Source organism: Myodes glareolus, chromosome 7, assembly GCF_982192425.1.
Source record: "Myodes glareolus chromosome 7, mMyoGla1.1, whole genome shotgun sequence".
Lineage (NCBI taxonomy): Eukaryota > Metazoa > Chordata > Mammalia > Rodentia > Cricetidae > Myodes > Myodes glareolus.
In genome coordinates, this window is record NC_142032.1 from 29,817,488 (window position 1) to 29,833,539 (window position 16,052).

The window sequence follows — 16,052 nt, forward strand, 5'->3', positions numbered from 1 at the left end:
GGAAACATGCAAACAGGATCAGTTGCCATGGAGATGTTAGGCACTAACGTGGACACTCCGTTCCCAAGTTCACACTCCATGCGTGACATACCTCTTATGTACAGCACAGGGGTGCTGTTGAGGAGTCCCAGCCTGGTGTCGGCAGAGGTCATTTGGACATTTACTGTCTTTTCTTTTTTCTTTTCTCCTCCTCCTCCATTGTTTCTTCATTGGCCAGAAATTTGAGATGATTTTCAGGAAACTAGAAATATGTTGAAAAAAGCCTGCTATTTTTAAATGAGTGATTAAGATCTTTTTGATCTAGAAGAGTTAAAATGAGCAATGTTTACATCAAAAGAGTAATGCCTACGAAGTTCAAAAAGGTCGACTCATTGGCAACGTTACTCTGTTTAGGGTAGTAGAGGATGAAGAAGCCATTTAAAAAAATACTTTACCTGTGTGTGTCTGTCTGTGTCTGTGTGTCTGTGCATGTGTGTGCAGGTGCCCGTGAAGGCCAGCAGTGCACGTCAGGTCTGGAGCTGGAGTGTCAGGCCGTCGGGAGACTCCTGTGTAGGGCCCGGGAACCCATTTCCTGTTCTCTGATGAATTGAGAGCAGTAAATACTCTTCATTGCTAAAGCACCTCCCACCCACCCCCTAGCCCCAGAACTAGGAAATCTTAATATTAGTAAAAACCCACTAGGATACATGTGTGGCTGTTAAAAGTTTTCTCAGGTCCTTAACTGTGAAAACCGAGGCTTTGTGGGTAGAACAGTGCGCGCACGTTGGCTCACGGCTGTCTTCCCCGCTGAGCGTCTCTTTACTTCTCACTGCCAAGCGGCTGTGTACGAGGCCTACTGTGTGCCAGGTGCACTTTCTGTGTATATCTCGTTAATCCTCACTATCATCCTTTGAAATAAAATATTCCTGTTTTGTGTCCTAGAGGACATTTGCCTGTCCTGGGCAAACCCATAAGGAGGTGGTGTTGGGTTGGGCTCTTCAGCCTGCCAGGACACCAGGTTTCTTCACTGAAGTCCATGCGTTCTTCCTCTTTGGGAACTGCTCTCGGGGTCTAAGGTCAACACCTGCTTATGGAGCCCCGAGGTCAGGTGACGTTCCATCGTCTGCAGCCGTGGCTCTCACCTTCCTAATGCTGTGACCCTTTACCACAGTTCAACCATAAAATTATTTTGTTGCTACTGCATAACTGTCATTTTGCTATTGTTATGAATCTGAATGTGTTTTTTGATGGTCTTAAGGCCCCTTGTGAAAGGGTCATTTGCCTTTTTTTTTTTTAAATAGCCTATGCTCTTCTCCCCAACTTTCTCAGGATCTCAGAGCTTAAATATCTTCAAGAACAATATGGCAGTATTCCTCCTAGCTGTGTGGGAAGACCACAGAGAATGGAACCCAACAGTGGAGACATGCTCGGCATATATAAGTGCTTAGTGTTCAGCAGGTGTGCCTGTCGACGCCTCTCAGGCTCTTCCGACTCAGGCCTAGGGAAATGGGTAGGAGTGTGGATTCTAGGCCAGGAGTAAAGGCATAACCCAGAATTATGGGAGGCTGAAGTGGGAGGATCCTGAGTTTGAGGCCAGCCTGGGATATGGTTTATGATTCTATCTTCAGACAAGTAAACAAGCAAATTCAGACTGTTGAATAAACTTCTTGGGTTCAAATCCTGGTCCCGCAGCTTATCAGTTGCATTGTGTACAACTTCATTGCTTTCTCTGCCTCAGTGTTCTCCATCTATAAATGGGTACAATGGCTTCTCTCATACAGATGCATAATTAAACATTGCTATTATGTGTTAAAACACATAATAATATTATGTGTTTTGCCTTCATTTATGTTTGCGCACCACTTATGTGCCTGGTGCCTGGGGAGTTCAGAGGAGAGAGTTCTAGCTCCTGGAAATGGAGTCACAGTGGTCAATCTCCATGTGGGTGCTGCCAATTGAACCTGGGTCATCTGGAAGAGTGGACAGTGCTCTTAATTGTCAAGCTCCTTCTAGTGCCAAGATAAATGATTTTAAAGAGACAAATACAAATTTCTGAGAGATTGACTTCAAATGATCCCGTTTTTAAAAATTCTGACTTGTATAAAATGATTTCCTGGCCAAATTAAAATAATTTATTATTACTTGTGCTTAATACCAAAAGAGTTATTTGTGATCTTATTTTTTACTAGACATGTAGATTATCATAAAGTTACCCTTTCCACCTCAGAAACTGGATTAGCTAACTCTGCAACCTTTTTAATAGAAAATACTTAATTTTTTAAATAGAAGTACTAAAAAGAGAAATTAGTGGCAGTATGTAGTAGTTTCATCTTCCAGGTGAAAATATAAAAAGCAAAGCCTGTGCTCAAGGAGAGTTGTTTCATGGCGGTGATTGGCTCCTCTGCTTTAGTTTTGAATTTGGCTGTTGTGAGCAAGTTCTTTTTTTTTTCCCCCTTGTACTATGATAACAATAAAGTAGGACCACACTGTGAGTCCATCAGGAAGGAAACAACCTCTGCATTTATCTGCCCTAGGTCTAGAAGTGGCCTCACCCCACCCACAGGCAGTGTGTGGTTCTGGCTCGGTCTCCGTCATTATTCTGAAGCCCTGTGAACACTGTGCTCCGCCTGCCTGGGTCACCGCTTTGGAGTGGTGTTTATTTGCAAGAGTGACGCTGAAAAGAGGAACAGCTTTTCCGTTTGTTGGTTGAAAGCTTTCCCTATAATTAGTAAAACAAGCATGCCTCTCACAGAGAGACCGGAAAAGCGGCTAGAGGCCACCGAACACACACACTTTGAGAAGCAATTTGGCATTACTTAGAGGACTGAGCTTGCTTGGTCCCCAAGCCTCGCCATCTTTCCCTAGGTAGATCCTAAAAGAAACTTGCCGTGCGTACCAGGGCACAAGTGCCAGGGTATAATGGCATCATTATTCAGGACAGCTGAAAATTGAAAACTCCCAAGATCCTCAGCAGTAGACTAGAGTCTGTTCACACAAGGAAAAATGTGCAATGGTGAAAAAGAAAACGAATGAACCACAGCCACATGAATCAACAAGGATAAATCTCAGAATCAAATCTTAGGGAAAGAGGAAGTCCCAGAAGAAGGTAACATGATATGGTTTCCTTTACATTTGGCTTAAATTAGGCACAACACAATGGCATATTGAGACTACATATATGGTGAAGCTGTAAAGAGAAACAAATGACTGATTGGTTCAGAACTCAGGCTAGGGGTGCATCTCCACAGTTGGAGAGGTGGTAAAGGAGGAGCAGAGAAATAGTCAGCAAGTGCATCCACGGCCTCCACAGCAGTTATTGCGTGACAGCGATCTCAGAACCTTTACCCTAGACCCTCAACATGAGCTCATATTTTCCGTGTGGGAGTCAGAAACCTGGGAGCAGGTTAGATGGGTAGTTTTGACTTGGGGTCTCATGGAGTTGCAGTGAGGACCACCTACTGCAGAGGGATCTGTGTCCGTGGCTCATAGTCATGGTTGTTGGAGGCCTCAGTTTCTCACTGGTTTTTGAGAATAGATTTTTACCGTGTGTTACTCCCTGAAGAGCTTCTTTTTTGTTGGTGTGTGTGTGTGTATGTGTGAATATGTGTGTGTATGAGAGCATACAGATGCAGCAGATATGTCTGTAATCCCCTTGATCCTATGGTAAGATGGTGAAGCACAGGTTCTGGGGATTTGAACTCAGGTCTTCCTGCTTGCATGGCAAGTGCTCTACCTATGGAACTGTATCTCCAGCTCTAGAATGGCTTCTTGGAGGTCTTCATGGCATGGCAGCCAGCTTCCCTCCCTCCAAAGACAGAAGAAGACATGAGCTGCAGAGTCTTTGTGTAGCCTTTGAAATGCCTGTTCAGCATTCCCCTGCAGTGTAGCCTTCACCCACAGCAGCCTTGTTCACTGTGGACAGGATGGATTACAGCACAGATGCAGGAATGCTGGGAGGTGGAGACACAGGAATGCTGGGAGGTGGAGATGCAGGAGTGCTGGGAGGTGGAGACACAGGAATGCTGGGAGGTGGAGATGCAGGAATGCTGGGAGGTGGAGATGCAGGAGTGCTGGGAGGTGGAGACACAGGAATGCTGGGAGGTGGAGATGCAGGAATGCTGGGAGGTGGAGATGCAGGAATGCTGGGAGGTGGAGATGCAGGAGTGCTAGGAGGGGAGACACAGGAGTGCTGGGAGGTGGAGATGCAGGAATGCTGGGAGGTGGAGATGCAGGAATGCTGGGAGGTGGAGATGCAGGAATGCTGGAAGGTGGAGACCACTGGCCTCCATTTTGGAGGCTGCCTTCCACACTCACTCTTTTTCAAACTTATTTCGGAATAACAACTTTTTAGAGACAAACTAAATTGATTTTTATTTTTATATAGTAGCCATATGATCATCACTTTAAATGAAAATTGCTGTAAATAATGTCTTACCAATTAGTACAGAAAAATGTCACCAATATGAAACCCAGCTCCTGCGTGATACGAGCCCACCGGATGTGCTTGTGTTTGTAAGGGGTCAATGGGTGGGAAGGATGGTGAGGAAGGTTGAACCCCAGGGATACCAGTCTACATGTGATGGAGAGATGGGCTCACAGGGACCTAGAGTTCCTTCTGTCTGTCTCTCCAGCTGGGACCCCTGACTTTGAAGAGATGTCTTCAGAACAAGGGTCATTGTGAAGTTATATTCCATGGCATACCTGTGCCCTCTCTGTGGCTGTCTTTAATAAGAACGGAGCGTAAGTCCACGCTTCTCTTCCCATCCCACACAAATGAGAGCGAAGCTGGAAATGGCCTAGGGAAGTCAAACAGAATTTTTTTTTTAAGAATTCATGTACCAATTGCACTTTACTTCTTGTTTTAATATGAGCAACTTTTAAATTATTGGTCTATTTGCTTAGCCTTCTCCCACACACATCTTTCAGTTCAGATCAGTGTTTCTGGAAAAATACGCTATACATTTTCCCCTTAGTTCTGTGTGGCTGTAGCAGTGACTGCTCGGTGAATATTTCTGGGGGTCCAAGTGCCCCAGTCTATGGGGCGGGGTCACTAGTCTCGTTGTGAATCCAGCATGCAGCGTGTGCTTCAGGTGAGGCTGCAGCTGGGCGGGCGTCTCTCACTTCTTAAGCTCACCCGTGGAGTGGACAGGGCATCACCATGTCTGTCTGTTAGCTCTCCTCAGGCCTCTGCTCCCCAGCTAACTATCACACCCCCAAGCTCTGTGTGCGCAGACACGCGCCCAACGGAGAGGCCCTTCCTGCCAGCACACGGAGAGTTTCCGTTCTCCCCTCTGCGTCTGGTCTTCATTTATGGGGCGGCGTCTGTGCCACGGTATTGCATCATAGCTTTTATTTTATGGAAAAGAGAGTCCTCACCAGCAAGGGCGTCCTTGGATTACCTCAAAGATGAAAATAGCCAGCTTTCCAATGGGATGTTTGTTATTTACTTCAGTTAGTTGGCCAACTGCACTCTTTCGAGAAAAGGGAAGAAAATGAATTATATGTATAAAATACCAAAAATACATAGAGGGTTATTGTGTCTGCAAGGGAAGTATAATTATTAGTAGTAATTATAGTAATTGTGCTGATTACAGGACTAATGGTACCATTAAGCATGACTGTGAATGTCTTCTCTTAGGAAACATGTGTTAGCGCACACCCGCTCCCTCAGGTGACTGTCGTCTGCCCTTTGGCTTTGGGGTGCTTTTTTGGAAGAGCATCATCTTCACCTGGGGCAGAGCAAACTGCACGTAGTGAGACAAACTCTGATTCTGGGGCCGGAAGGCTTACGTTGGAATTTCATTTCTGTTATTTCTAGTCGAATATCTTTGTTAGACATCATCTTTGACTCTTTGTTGCCTTCTCTAGCGGGCAGTAAACTCACTGAGAGCTGTGGGGAAACTGAGGTAGCTTAGGCACCTCCAAAGCAGAAGGTCCGTGGTAGCAATGTGAGCGTCGCCTTGCTGGGAAGCATGAAGTGGGATGCTGGGTGGATCTGGCTCTCTCTGTTTCAGATGAGTTGAGTAAGTCCTGCCGTCTTGCTGTGAGAGAATGCCTGATGCTTATGGTCTCAGAAGTTCGAGGTCAGAAGGAGGCACACAGGCCCTTGTGCGTCCAGTCTTTGAGTTGGGGCTGAGTTCAGGATGTTTGGACTGTGCCACCATCTTGAAATGATTTCAGATGAAGAGAAACTCCCTGTGGCACTGATATTTGGAAGACCTGAAGGCTGGCATGACGGCTGTAATTAAGAAGAATGTATTTTGAGTTGGAAAGTTGCTGAGAGCAGAGAACTCTCTGGAGTTCTCACCACAAATAAGAAAGTAACTAACAGCTAAGAGCGGGTGGCTCGTACCTATAACCTGAACACTCTGGATACAGGCTGAGAGGGTCCAGAGTTAAAGCCAGCCTGGGCTACATAGCCAGACATGGGTCAAAACAAACAATCAAAGAAGGTAATTAAGTACATGAAGTAACAGATATGTTAATTAGGTGATTGTAGGAATAGTTTCTCAATGTCTGTCCTAACTATAGGCAATTTCTGTCAAGCAGACCTTAAAATGAAGCTAGAGAGACTATGAAGAAGAAGTTCACCATGAGATTGCTTTGAGACAAGGATTCCTAGAGTGAGTGAGGCTGATGGAATTTCCCGTGGGCAAAATGGGATCATTGTTTTCTTTTCGTATTTCTCCCCGTTTTTTCAAGTTATAACAAAATTTTAATCTTAAAACTTGCTAGATAAGTACATCTACTGATGAAAATAGCCTTGACTTAATACCGTTCCTTCCTTGCGGCTAACACGTTGCTTCCTGTTGCTCGCAGGGTGAAGACAGCATGAGCGGTGCCCTTGGGCAGACCTAGCCGTTTGATTTTACTTAGAAGATAGCCACCCACTTGGAAGGTGAGTAAAGGCTCTGCAGTATTTTACTATGAAAAAATCTCAAGCCTGCCCAAGAGTTGAGAGAACACACAGCGAGCTCCTGTGTGCTGTAACGGGATTGGAATGTCATTAGCATTCTGCTAGAATGTTTTTCCTGTTCGGGTAGGTTTGTTCCTCTAAAAAATATTTCTGTTTTTGTTTTGAGGAAGCACATGGAAATAAGTTGCAAGCATCATGACATTTTCTCCTAAATTTTGAGGAGCTTCTAAAAATACTAACGTTCTCCCGTGAGTGGCATTTTTGAACACTTATAAATTATGTGACACCAAATCACTTAAGTCAGCACTTAAGTGTATAACTGAGATTGTCTCCCTTCATAGTTCATAAGAGATCTTTAACCAATATTGTTAGCATTTTGCTAACATTTTTATCTAATTAATTTAACACCAATTTTTATCTAATGAACGGGCAGCGAAGCAGTCTGACTTAGGTTGATAAGAGCCATGTGAGTAGTGAGGTTTGGCATTGACCCAACGTGGGAGAGATGTCTGTGCTTACTCCTTCTCCTGTAAGCTGCTTGTCCACCGTGGCCTCTGGTTGGCTGGGCAAGTGGACCAGATATGACCACCCTCTTCCCCATGAGCATTTCATAAAGGAAGCCAGTCTCTGTGATCTAATGTGATGGAAGATTGGTTAGTTTAAAAACAAAAACAAAACCCAAAAACCTAAACTGCAGGAGGCTGTGGGAGGATCGTGAGTGGTCATGTGAAACTGAGGTTAGCTGTTAAAATCAATGCTGGAGAGGTTACAAATGATCCCAAGCTCTGGGGTTTGACTATCAGAGTAGAGATTGTACATAATATCTAAAAGACTTGCTGAACTTTATAATTTTTATATTGATTATAGTTACAAGTCATTAAAATCAGAGCTGATGACATGAACCATTAACCATTATTTCTTGCAGGGTAGCTCCTGGCTGCTCTGAATTCCAGGCTTCTTCTAATTATACATATTAGAATATATAGCATAAGATAATTTCACAAACTAAATATACCTGTGTGATTAGCACCTAGATTAAGGAACACCATCAATGCCATCTCATCCCTTCTAGTAGACACTATGCTGTTCCCCTGACTTGTATCAGCATAAATTGTGTGTGTGTGTGTGTGAAGTATAACCCAGATTCTATTTTTGTCTGTTTTTGTCAAACAACCATCTACTACTGCTGTCGTTGCATACAGTTGTACGAGTCCCTCTTCATTGCTATTAAGCATTCCATGGTGTGAAAACACCATGATTTATTTATTCTAGCTGATTCTGAGTGGCTCACGTATCCAGGCTACCCTTCACCGAAATGGGGATCAAGTGAGGTTTATTTTTACCGTGGCTACAGTGGAATAGCAATAGGATGTCCAGCCTTTGCCCAGCTTCTGTTGTTTGCGGAGGAGAAGTCCTGCAATGATGGTGGATGCAGGCACATGGGGCACACTATGCGGTTTCTTCAGTCCCGCGGTGACCCCGGCTGCTCTGCTCTGCTGCCCCTGTTGTCTGGAGCCTCCTCTGCCTCTGTTACTCTGCAGTCCCCAGGAAGGGGAAAGAGCTGCTCGCGTGGCCTTGCACTTGAGGAGACTGTTGCGGTTATGGAGCCAAAGTGGTGGACACGGATTGGTTGTACGCTAGAGTTAGGAAAGTCATTCACAAGCATCCAAAGACCAAGCTGGCAACAGGACTGCAGTTAGCAGGCAATAACTGCAGAGATTTGAGCATGTATAACCAAGTATGTCTGGCTCGGTTTAGCAAGCTGTTTAAGGGCTAGAAGAAAGTATTCTCCATGGCAAAACGATTTTTTTTATTGCCAAATTCTGTTTTTCTAAGTAAAGTTTTATTCAAATACAGTCATGCTGATTTGCTCACACATTGTGTTATACAACAATAGAGTTGAAAGTTGCATAAAAACCCAGGGAATGTAGTTGCAATAAATGATATATATATGGCTCACAAAAATGAAAATATTTATGATCTGCCCTTTTCAAAATGTTTGCCAGCTCCTGCTTTATGTCATTAAAGCAAAGATATAGTGGGGATAATCTAGGGATAATTATATAAAAACCTGAGCTCCAGTTTGTTCGTTCATTCATCCAACAGTATTTAAAGTGCCATTATATTTTATGTACAAATGATGATAATCAGATAAAGTTTGTGTACTTAGAACATTTTTAATAGGCGCGTGATTTCAAAGTTTCATTCTATGTTTGTGTTTAGTATGAGGTATGCCAAAATACAGTATGGCGATGAAACTGCCAGTTCCTCAATTTAAAAATCAATGTATCCACCGTCTTAATTAGTTTTATAAATTTGATATGTAGGTACTCTACACAGTCCAGTGACTAACTCAGTTAAGAGAACTGTGTAAGAACACCAGTTCTTAGAGCTCTCAGAGCCTAGCTGTATATGGATGTATAACTCCAGGCTGTGTGATGGCTGCTTGATCTGAAGAGGGGGAGGGGATCTTTGGAATGTTTATCACAAGTCCTGCAAAGCTCTAAGTGCTGCTGTAATCTTAGCAAACCTCAACAGAAAGAACAGCCAGCCAAGATAATGCAGTGTGGAATGTAGTGTGGCGAATCAGTCTGTGATTGTTTGCTTATCTGTTCCCTCGCTCAGGGTCATAAACGATTATGTTTAATAGGAGTCTGTAGACAGCTCTGCAAGGAACACAGAGTAATGCCTTTTATATTTCTCTGAGAAATGTGTTTTAAATATAATTTTGACCTTGTGTTTTTTATTTTGTTGTTGTTGTTTTGGTTTTTTATTTTTTTTCAAGACAGGGTTTCTCTATGTAACAGTCCTGGCTGTCCTGGAACTCACTGTGTAGACCAGGCTAGCTTTGAACTCACAAAGATTCACCTGCCTCTGCCTTCCGAGTGCTGGGATTAAAGACTTGTGCCACCTGGTTAGTTAGTGGTATGTGTGTGTGTGTGTGTGTGTGTGTGTGTGTGTGTGTGTGTGTGTATGTGCGCGCGCGCGTGCTTGTGTGCATCTTATGGGTGGACACTTGGGCTTTGATTGCCCACTCACCACCCCATGGCTGTCCTCAGACCAGCTATGATCATGTGAGTGAGCCACCGTAGGCTTCACGTGCTGCACCACTGTCTTTCAGCCCAAGCGGTCTTTTAGGAAGTGAGACTGGGTGTTTCCTTAGATGTTGTAGCTGTAATTTTTTAGTGGTGTGCAATGATTCTCAAGTGCAGAAAAGTTCAAATCTCTCGGTGATGCTATCCATCACCTTTGGCGCCCCCAGCCCACAGGTGAAATGCTTTTTACCCTACTTGGGGGCAGGGGCATAGATGGGCAACAATGCTTTCCTCTGAAATCTCCAGGACTTCTGAAGGAACCGCAGAGAGGGACTGTGAGCAAATACTTGAGTGAGCGAGAGTTGACCTCCATACTGGTTTGTTCTGTTGCCAAGCCTGGGTGCAACTGATTTGCTTTAAGAGCTATAGTTTGTATAGTTTGTTTCCCAGAGGTTCACCCGCTAGAGATGCGTGAAATGATGCTGCAGGTGAGTCGTGATCCTTTGGGGTCAAATGACCCTTTCACAGAGGTCACATATCAAATGTCCTGCATTTCAGATATTTTCATTATGATTCATAATAGTAAAAAAAAATACAGTTAAGAAGTAGCAGTGAAATAATTTTATGGTTGGGGGTCATCACAACATGATTTAATCCATCACGACTGTATTAAAGGGCGGCAGGGTTAGGGAGGTTGAGAACTGCCGTGCTGGAGAGAGAGGAGGCCAGCTGGGTGCTGCCCTCAGAGGGAATCAACGTGGTTCATGAGATCCTGCTTAGCTTATCGAGACTGAGTGTCCCGTTCTCACTCCTGTATTTGGTGCTCGCCGCCGCTCTGCATGTGTGTTCATCGTTGTTGACATTGCTCTGCACAAGGACCTACCATAGCTGAGCAAATGCTGGTGGCATGCTTCCGTGGCATGCTTCCAACCCTGCAGAATTGCGAACTGCTGACCCGGGAGCTAAAATGTCCCCCTCTCCACTATTTCCTCTGCTGGCTTTGAACTTCCAATCTTCTTGTCTCAATGTCCTAAGTAGCTCTGATTTATAGGCCTGCGTCATTGGCACAGTTTAATATGTTATTTCCTGAAAAAAAAATGGCAATAGGAAAAATCACTTGTTTTGTGGCACTAGAAAAATCAACTTGTTCTTCTATATTATATGGAGCTATCTTGCCAGGAATGCTACCCTTAGGGTTGTTTTGACAAACCCATCCAGTTAAAATTTACTTTGTCAGTCTCTCAAATTTTATTTCCAAAAAAGAGTGTTCTGAAGTCCACACCAGTGTGGCACAATAGAATAAAGTGTGCTGTAGAAAGTACCAAGATGATTCTCTTGGTTGAAAGTGATGGAGAACCCAGTTCAAACTACCAACTTAGTGTGTGTGTTATTGAGTTCAGGGATGGGTCTCTCTGACGGAGGAGCCTGGCTGGGGATCTAAGGGATGCTCTGAGGATCTGGGTAGACTGTGTGCTTGTTTGAGTGCAGAGCTGTAGCAACTTCAAGTTCAGGTCTTGAAACGATCGTCCTGGCTGTGATTCGATGTGTGCTGAGCGCGAAGACGTCCCTGTGGTTGGGGTCACTGGTCTGTTTTGATTGGATTGTCATAGTATGTGCTTCAGTTCTGGATCCTGAGGTTGGCATTCCTTTAACTGAAGTGGACATGCAGATATATGGGCAGTAGATAACGGTTGTCTTTAGTGGTACATGAAGGTAGTTACCAGGAAGGTCATTTGGTATTGGAAGGCTCACTAATTGTTATAATTGTAATCAGCATGTCTTTACATGGTTTGCAAAGCATTTTGAAATTTGTTCTCTTGTTTGAACTGAGAGATACATTAGGGTGGTAGAACGAACAGGTGATGAGGAACATGGATGTGTAGGTCTGGATGCATAAGCGTGACATAGTACTCAATGTCTTTCCGCCCATTCTTGAACTGTTCAATGGGGATAAAGGTTTTTACCCCTCAAGGTCCTGGAAAAGTTCAACTGAATGGGTATTTATGCGGTATTTCTAATAGTATCTTGTGATTGCCAGGCTTCTTACCCTTGTTATTGGACTGAAGTCCTGGCAGGTGGCTTATTGACTGTTAAGGGTCAGTATTGTCAAGTCCTGACCTTTTCTATGGCACTCTTGCCTTTGTGTTGGCTGCTGGGCATTTGAGTTAATAAGCGAGGAAGCAGGGACGAAGAATCCATACAAAGTAGACCGCTCTATAGAAGTACCTCCATGTCCAGAGGCCAGTGCTGCCCTTTACTGTACGGAGTTGATCTTTCTGCCGTGTTCTGCTGATGTTCCTCCCTGGTAGGAACACACTTGAGTGGGGAATGTTCGGGCACATCCAGAGTTAGTATGCACTCAGAAATGTTTTCTGGTTGTTTAATCAAACCCTGTAGTCAGAGTAGTAGATGACAAACACATTTTTGGGGTGGGAGGTGATTTGATTGTGTCAGCAGAGTGTGAGATGTGGTCCTGACTGTGACCATCTTTTTGTTTCTGAGACTTTTAGCCAGGTCTGTCTAGAAGGAGTCAGTATTTCCCTAGTAAAATGTTTTCCCACCATTGCTGAGAATGCTTTTTCCTTTGTAATGTAGAAGGCTTGCTCTTGGGGCTCAGTTATTGGTATGACCCCGACATTTAGGGAGGATCATGTTGTGTTGTGGGGACAACTACTATGGTCTCTTTATATTTACTGTAGACTCGAGAGTGGAAGTTGAAGGATGCGGTTCTCACACGCGCAGCTATCAGAGCAAGGGAAAACTTAGTAGAAAACACAGTTTTGGCTCTCCAGGCCATGCTTTTAAGGGAAAAATGGTGTTAATCAATATTTACAAAGCTTATTTCCTGGCCAGACCCATCGCTTCCCTGCATGACAACCGCCCTCCAGTACATTTTCCGCTGAGTGCAGCTGCCTGGTGTGTGGGAGGAGCTCAGATATGCCGTGAATGAACAAACCCCTCGGAGCTGTGCCGCTGCCTTTGTGCTTTATTTATTTATTTTGAACTTTTCTTTTGACAAGAGCATGACAATGAAACACTGTTAGGAATTTCAGACGACTCTTAGACTAACGCCTAGTGTTCAAACACCCCTTGTTAATTGTCGTCTCTTTGACAGGAGGATGTGGTGGTGTTTGAGTATTGATTCCAACACCTCGTTTTATGATGATAATTACATTCCAAATCTCACATACTCAGAAAGTCAGTGGATTAACTTCTTATTCTATAGAATGAGCCTGAGTTTACCAGTGCCTGTGGGAACACAGTAGTTTCTTAGATTTACCTCCACCTGACTGTTCTCAACTCCTCCAGATCTTCCTGCTAAGTAGTCTAGGACTAAATAGTAATAATTCTTTCATTGCCTTTGACCTGGGCTCATCTCATAGCTAAGAAAACAGGCTCACCTTCATTCTTATGTGACAACATTATTATTCACTAAGGGATGCATGCCACTGTGAGTTCTTTGTCTGACTACCTGTTTAGTGTTTTCTCTTTTAAAACCTTTAGAAATTTTTTAAAAGTTTACTTTTATTTTAATTTTATGGGTGTTCTGCCTACATATGTGTCTATATACCATGTGTCTTGAACATCTTGGGACTGGAGTTACAAACAGTTGTGAGCTGCCATGTGGTTGCTGGGAATTGAACCCATGCCCTCTGGAAGAGCAACTAGTGTTTTAAATTTAAAAAATGTTTTAAATTGAAACAGAATTACATCATTTCCCTTCTCTCCTTCCCTCCAAACTACTCTCCCAAGAACCCCTCCCTGGTTCCTGTTTCTCACTCTCACACTGATAGCCTCTTTTTCTTTGATTATGTGAAACACTAAATCCCATCACACAACTCTTGGTTTTTTTCCTGCTCTCTCAAGTCTTGTTTTTCTTTTTTCATGGATTTGACTATTTCAGATATTGTTACAAGGAGAGGGCCCGCTTGTTCATCCGGCCACCTTGCTAGCTTACATCCGAAATAATCACACAGAAACTGTATTAATTAAACCACTGCTTGGCCCATTAGCTCTAGCTTCTTATTGGCTCTTACATATTAGTTTAACCCATTTTTATTAATCTGTATATCACCACGAGGTTGTGGCCTACCAGAAAAGTCTCAGCACGTCTATTTCCAGTAGTGGGTCTGTGAAGATTCTCTCCTCACTTCGTCTTTCTTCCTCCCAGCATTCAGTTCTGTCTTCCCCGCCTACCTAAGTTCTGCCCTATCAACTAGGCCAAGGCAGTTTCTTTATTAACCAATGAAAGCAACACACAGACAAAGGACCTCCTACACCAAGATATGTCATGGACTGGATGGAGCACAGAGAGATGTGGTGAGCATGAGTGAGAAGACCTGAGGTCCAGCCTGTCAGACTCACGCCCTTGCGTTCCCCAGGGCTTGTCCGGAGCAATTTGTGAGTCTGGAATCCACTCTGAGCATGCCATGTTCTTCGTAGTCCAGCGTCTGCAAACTTGTTGGTGGAAGGTATTTCAATTTGCTTGATTTCTCAGAGGCCATGTCCTTCCCAGAAAGGGGTTACTGTCACTGGCACAGACAGCTGTGCTAAGTTTAAATGACGTGACACACTGAAACTATTTTGTAAATCATTAAGACTGATATAGGATGTAACACTGACTTAGGAGTTTAGGCTTTATAATAATTTTTTTGTTTTGTTTTGTTTGTTTGTTTGTTTGAGACAGGTTTTTTTTCTTTTTTTCTTTTTTGTGCAACTCTGGCTGTACTGGAACTTGGAACTTGCTCTGTAGACCAGGCTGGCCTCGAACTCACAAACTTACAGAGATCCACCTGCCTCTTCCCCACCTCCCCCAGCATGTGCCATCACTGCCTGGCTTCTTTATACTTTTTTAAAGGTCCAGTTCCTTTATGCTGTTCTCTTCCTGGGATTTACCTTATACTATGTAAATAGGATTCAGATTTGTGAATGCCTTGTTTAGTAGCTCAGCTACATTTATCTTAATTTTTTTAAAAAAAATTTCGCCATTTTTTTAAGGGTGTGTATCAGTAACTACAGCATTCCACATGAAGCTTCTGGCAGTATTTTAATATATATCAGTTTCATTTTGACGGATTCACCCCTGAACCATATCCTGGACATGCATCCTTGTGCTATGGGCTTGCTGTGTTGTGCTTTTCTGCCCGTTTCTGAGGAGTGCTTCTATCCTCCCTCTGCATTGGCTTTCTTCTTTCCTCCACCCTATATTCTGGTTTTTCTTCTTTTACTGTCTAATTTTGCAGGCTTTCTAACAATTTGCAGATGGGAGATAAGACTTCCGAGCTGCTACCTGAGAATGTGGCACTCGTGTATAATTTATTACCCGGCTTGGTGTAGAATTCCGGGCTGGAAATCACCGAGTTGCGGATGGGGAAGCGCTGTTCATCATCTCCTGGCATCCATGCTCAATGTGAGAACCAGCACCTGCCGATTCTCCATTCTTCCTAGAACCTTTTATTCCGTGTTTTGACTTTATTCTTTATCGTGTCAGACAGTTTACTGTACTTTTCAGTTTTTTGTTTTGTTTTGTTTTTATTTTTATTATTTATTTATTTTTTGCTGAGATCCAAACGGACACTGCGATGAATAGCTTTACCGTATAATAAAACCTAGAAGCATTTGGGAAGAGTCTCAGGGAGGAATTGAGTAGATGGGCATACCTGTGAAGCATCTTCTTAATTGAGGTGAGAAAACTCACCCTGAATGTGGGCAGCACCATTTCCTTTTGGGATCCTGTTTAGGGAGAGAATGAGCCCAGTACGGTAGGGAACTGCAGCAAGGAACGCTAAGCCAAATAAGCCCCTCCTCCTCTTAGCTGCTTTCCCTGGGTGTTCTCCACAGGACCTTGCAGGGGTTGCTCATGCCTTGTTCTGTTTCTATGCTAGTATTGGCTTTCCCCACTGTTTCTCAGCTTTCCTCCAAGATGTTGACTTGCCTGGGAGAGCCTCTTTTATGTTTGTTGTCATGACTATTTTCTGCTATTGATATTTCCTTAATGTTTTCATAAACTAAGTGAGTATTCTGAGATTAATTTTTTTTAACCTTTGAAACTTTATTTTTTGCATTATCTTTGCTTCTAGTTGCATTTTTTTTCTCTTTTCTCGTCATTCGTGGTCTATATC

At 43.5% G+C, this 16,052-nt stretch overlaps 1 protein-coding gene across 7 annotated transcripts in view; it reads left to right on the plus strand.

Annotated features, from left to right (window-relative positions):
* Positions 1-16,052, plus strand: part of Sgms1 (sphingomyelin synthase 1) — a 265,051-nt gene that overhangs the window by 26,173 nt on the left and 222,826 nt on the right. For 6 of the 7 annotated variants that reach the window (XM_087907991.1, XM_087907990.1, XM_087907998.1 and 3 more), the window contains exon 2: positions 6,799-6,877. The exons of the other annotated variant lie outside the window; for it this stretch is intronic. The gene's annotated coding sequence lies outside the window, so the exon portion shown is untranslated. The remainder of the gene's footprint in view (positions 1-6,798; positions 6,878-16,052) is intronic. 7 annotated transcript variants of the gene reach the window in all.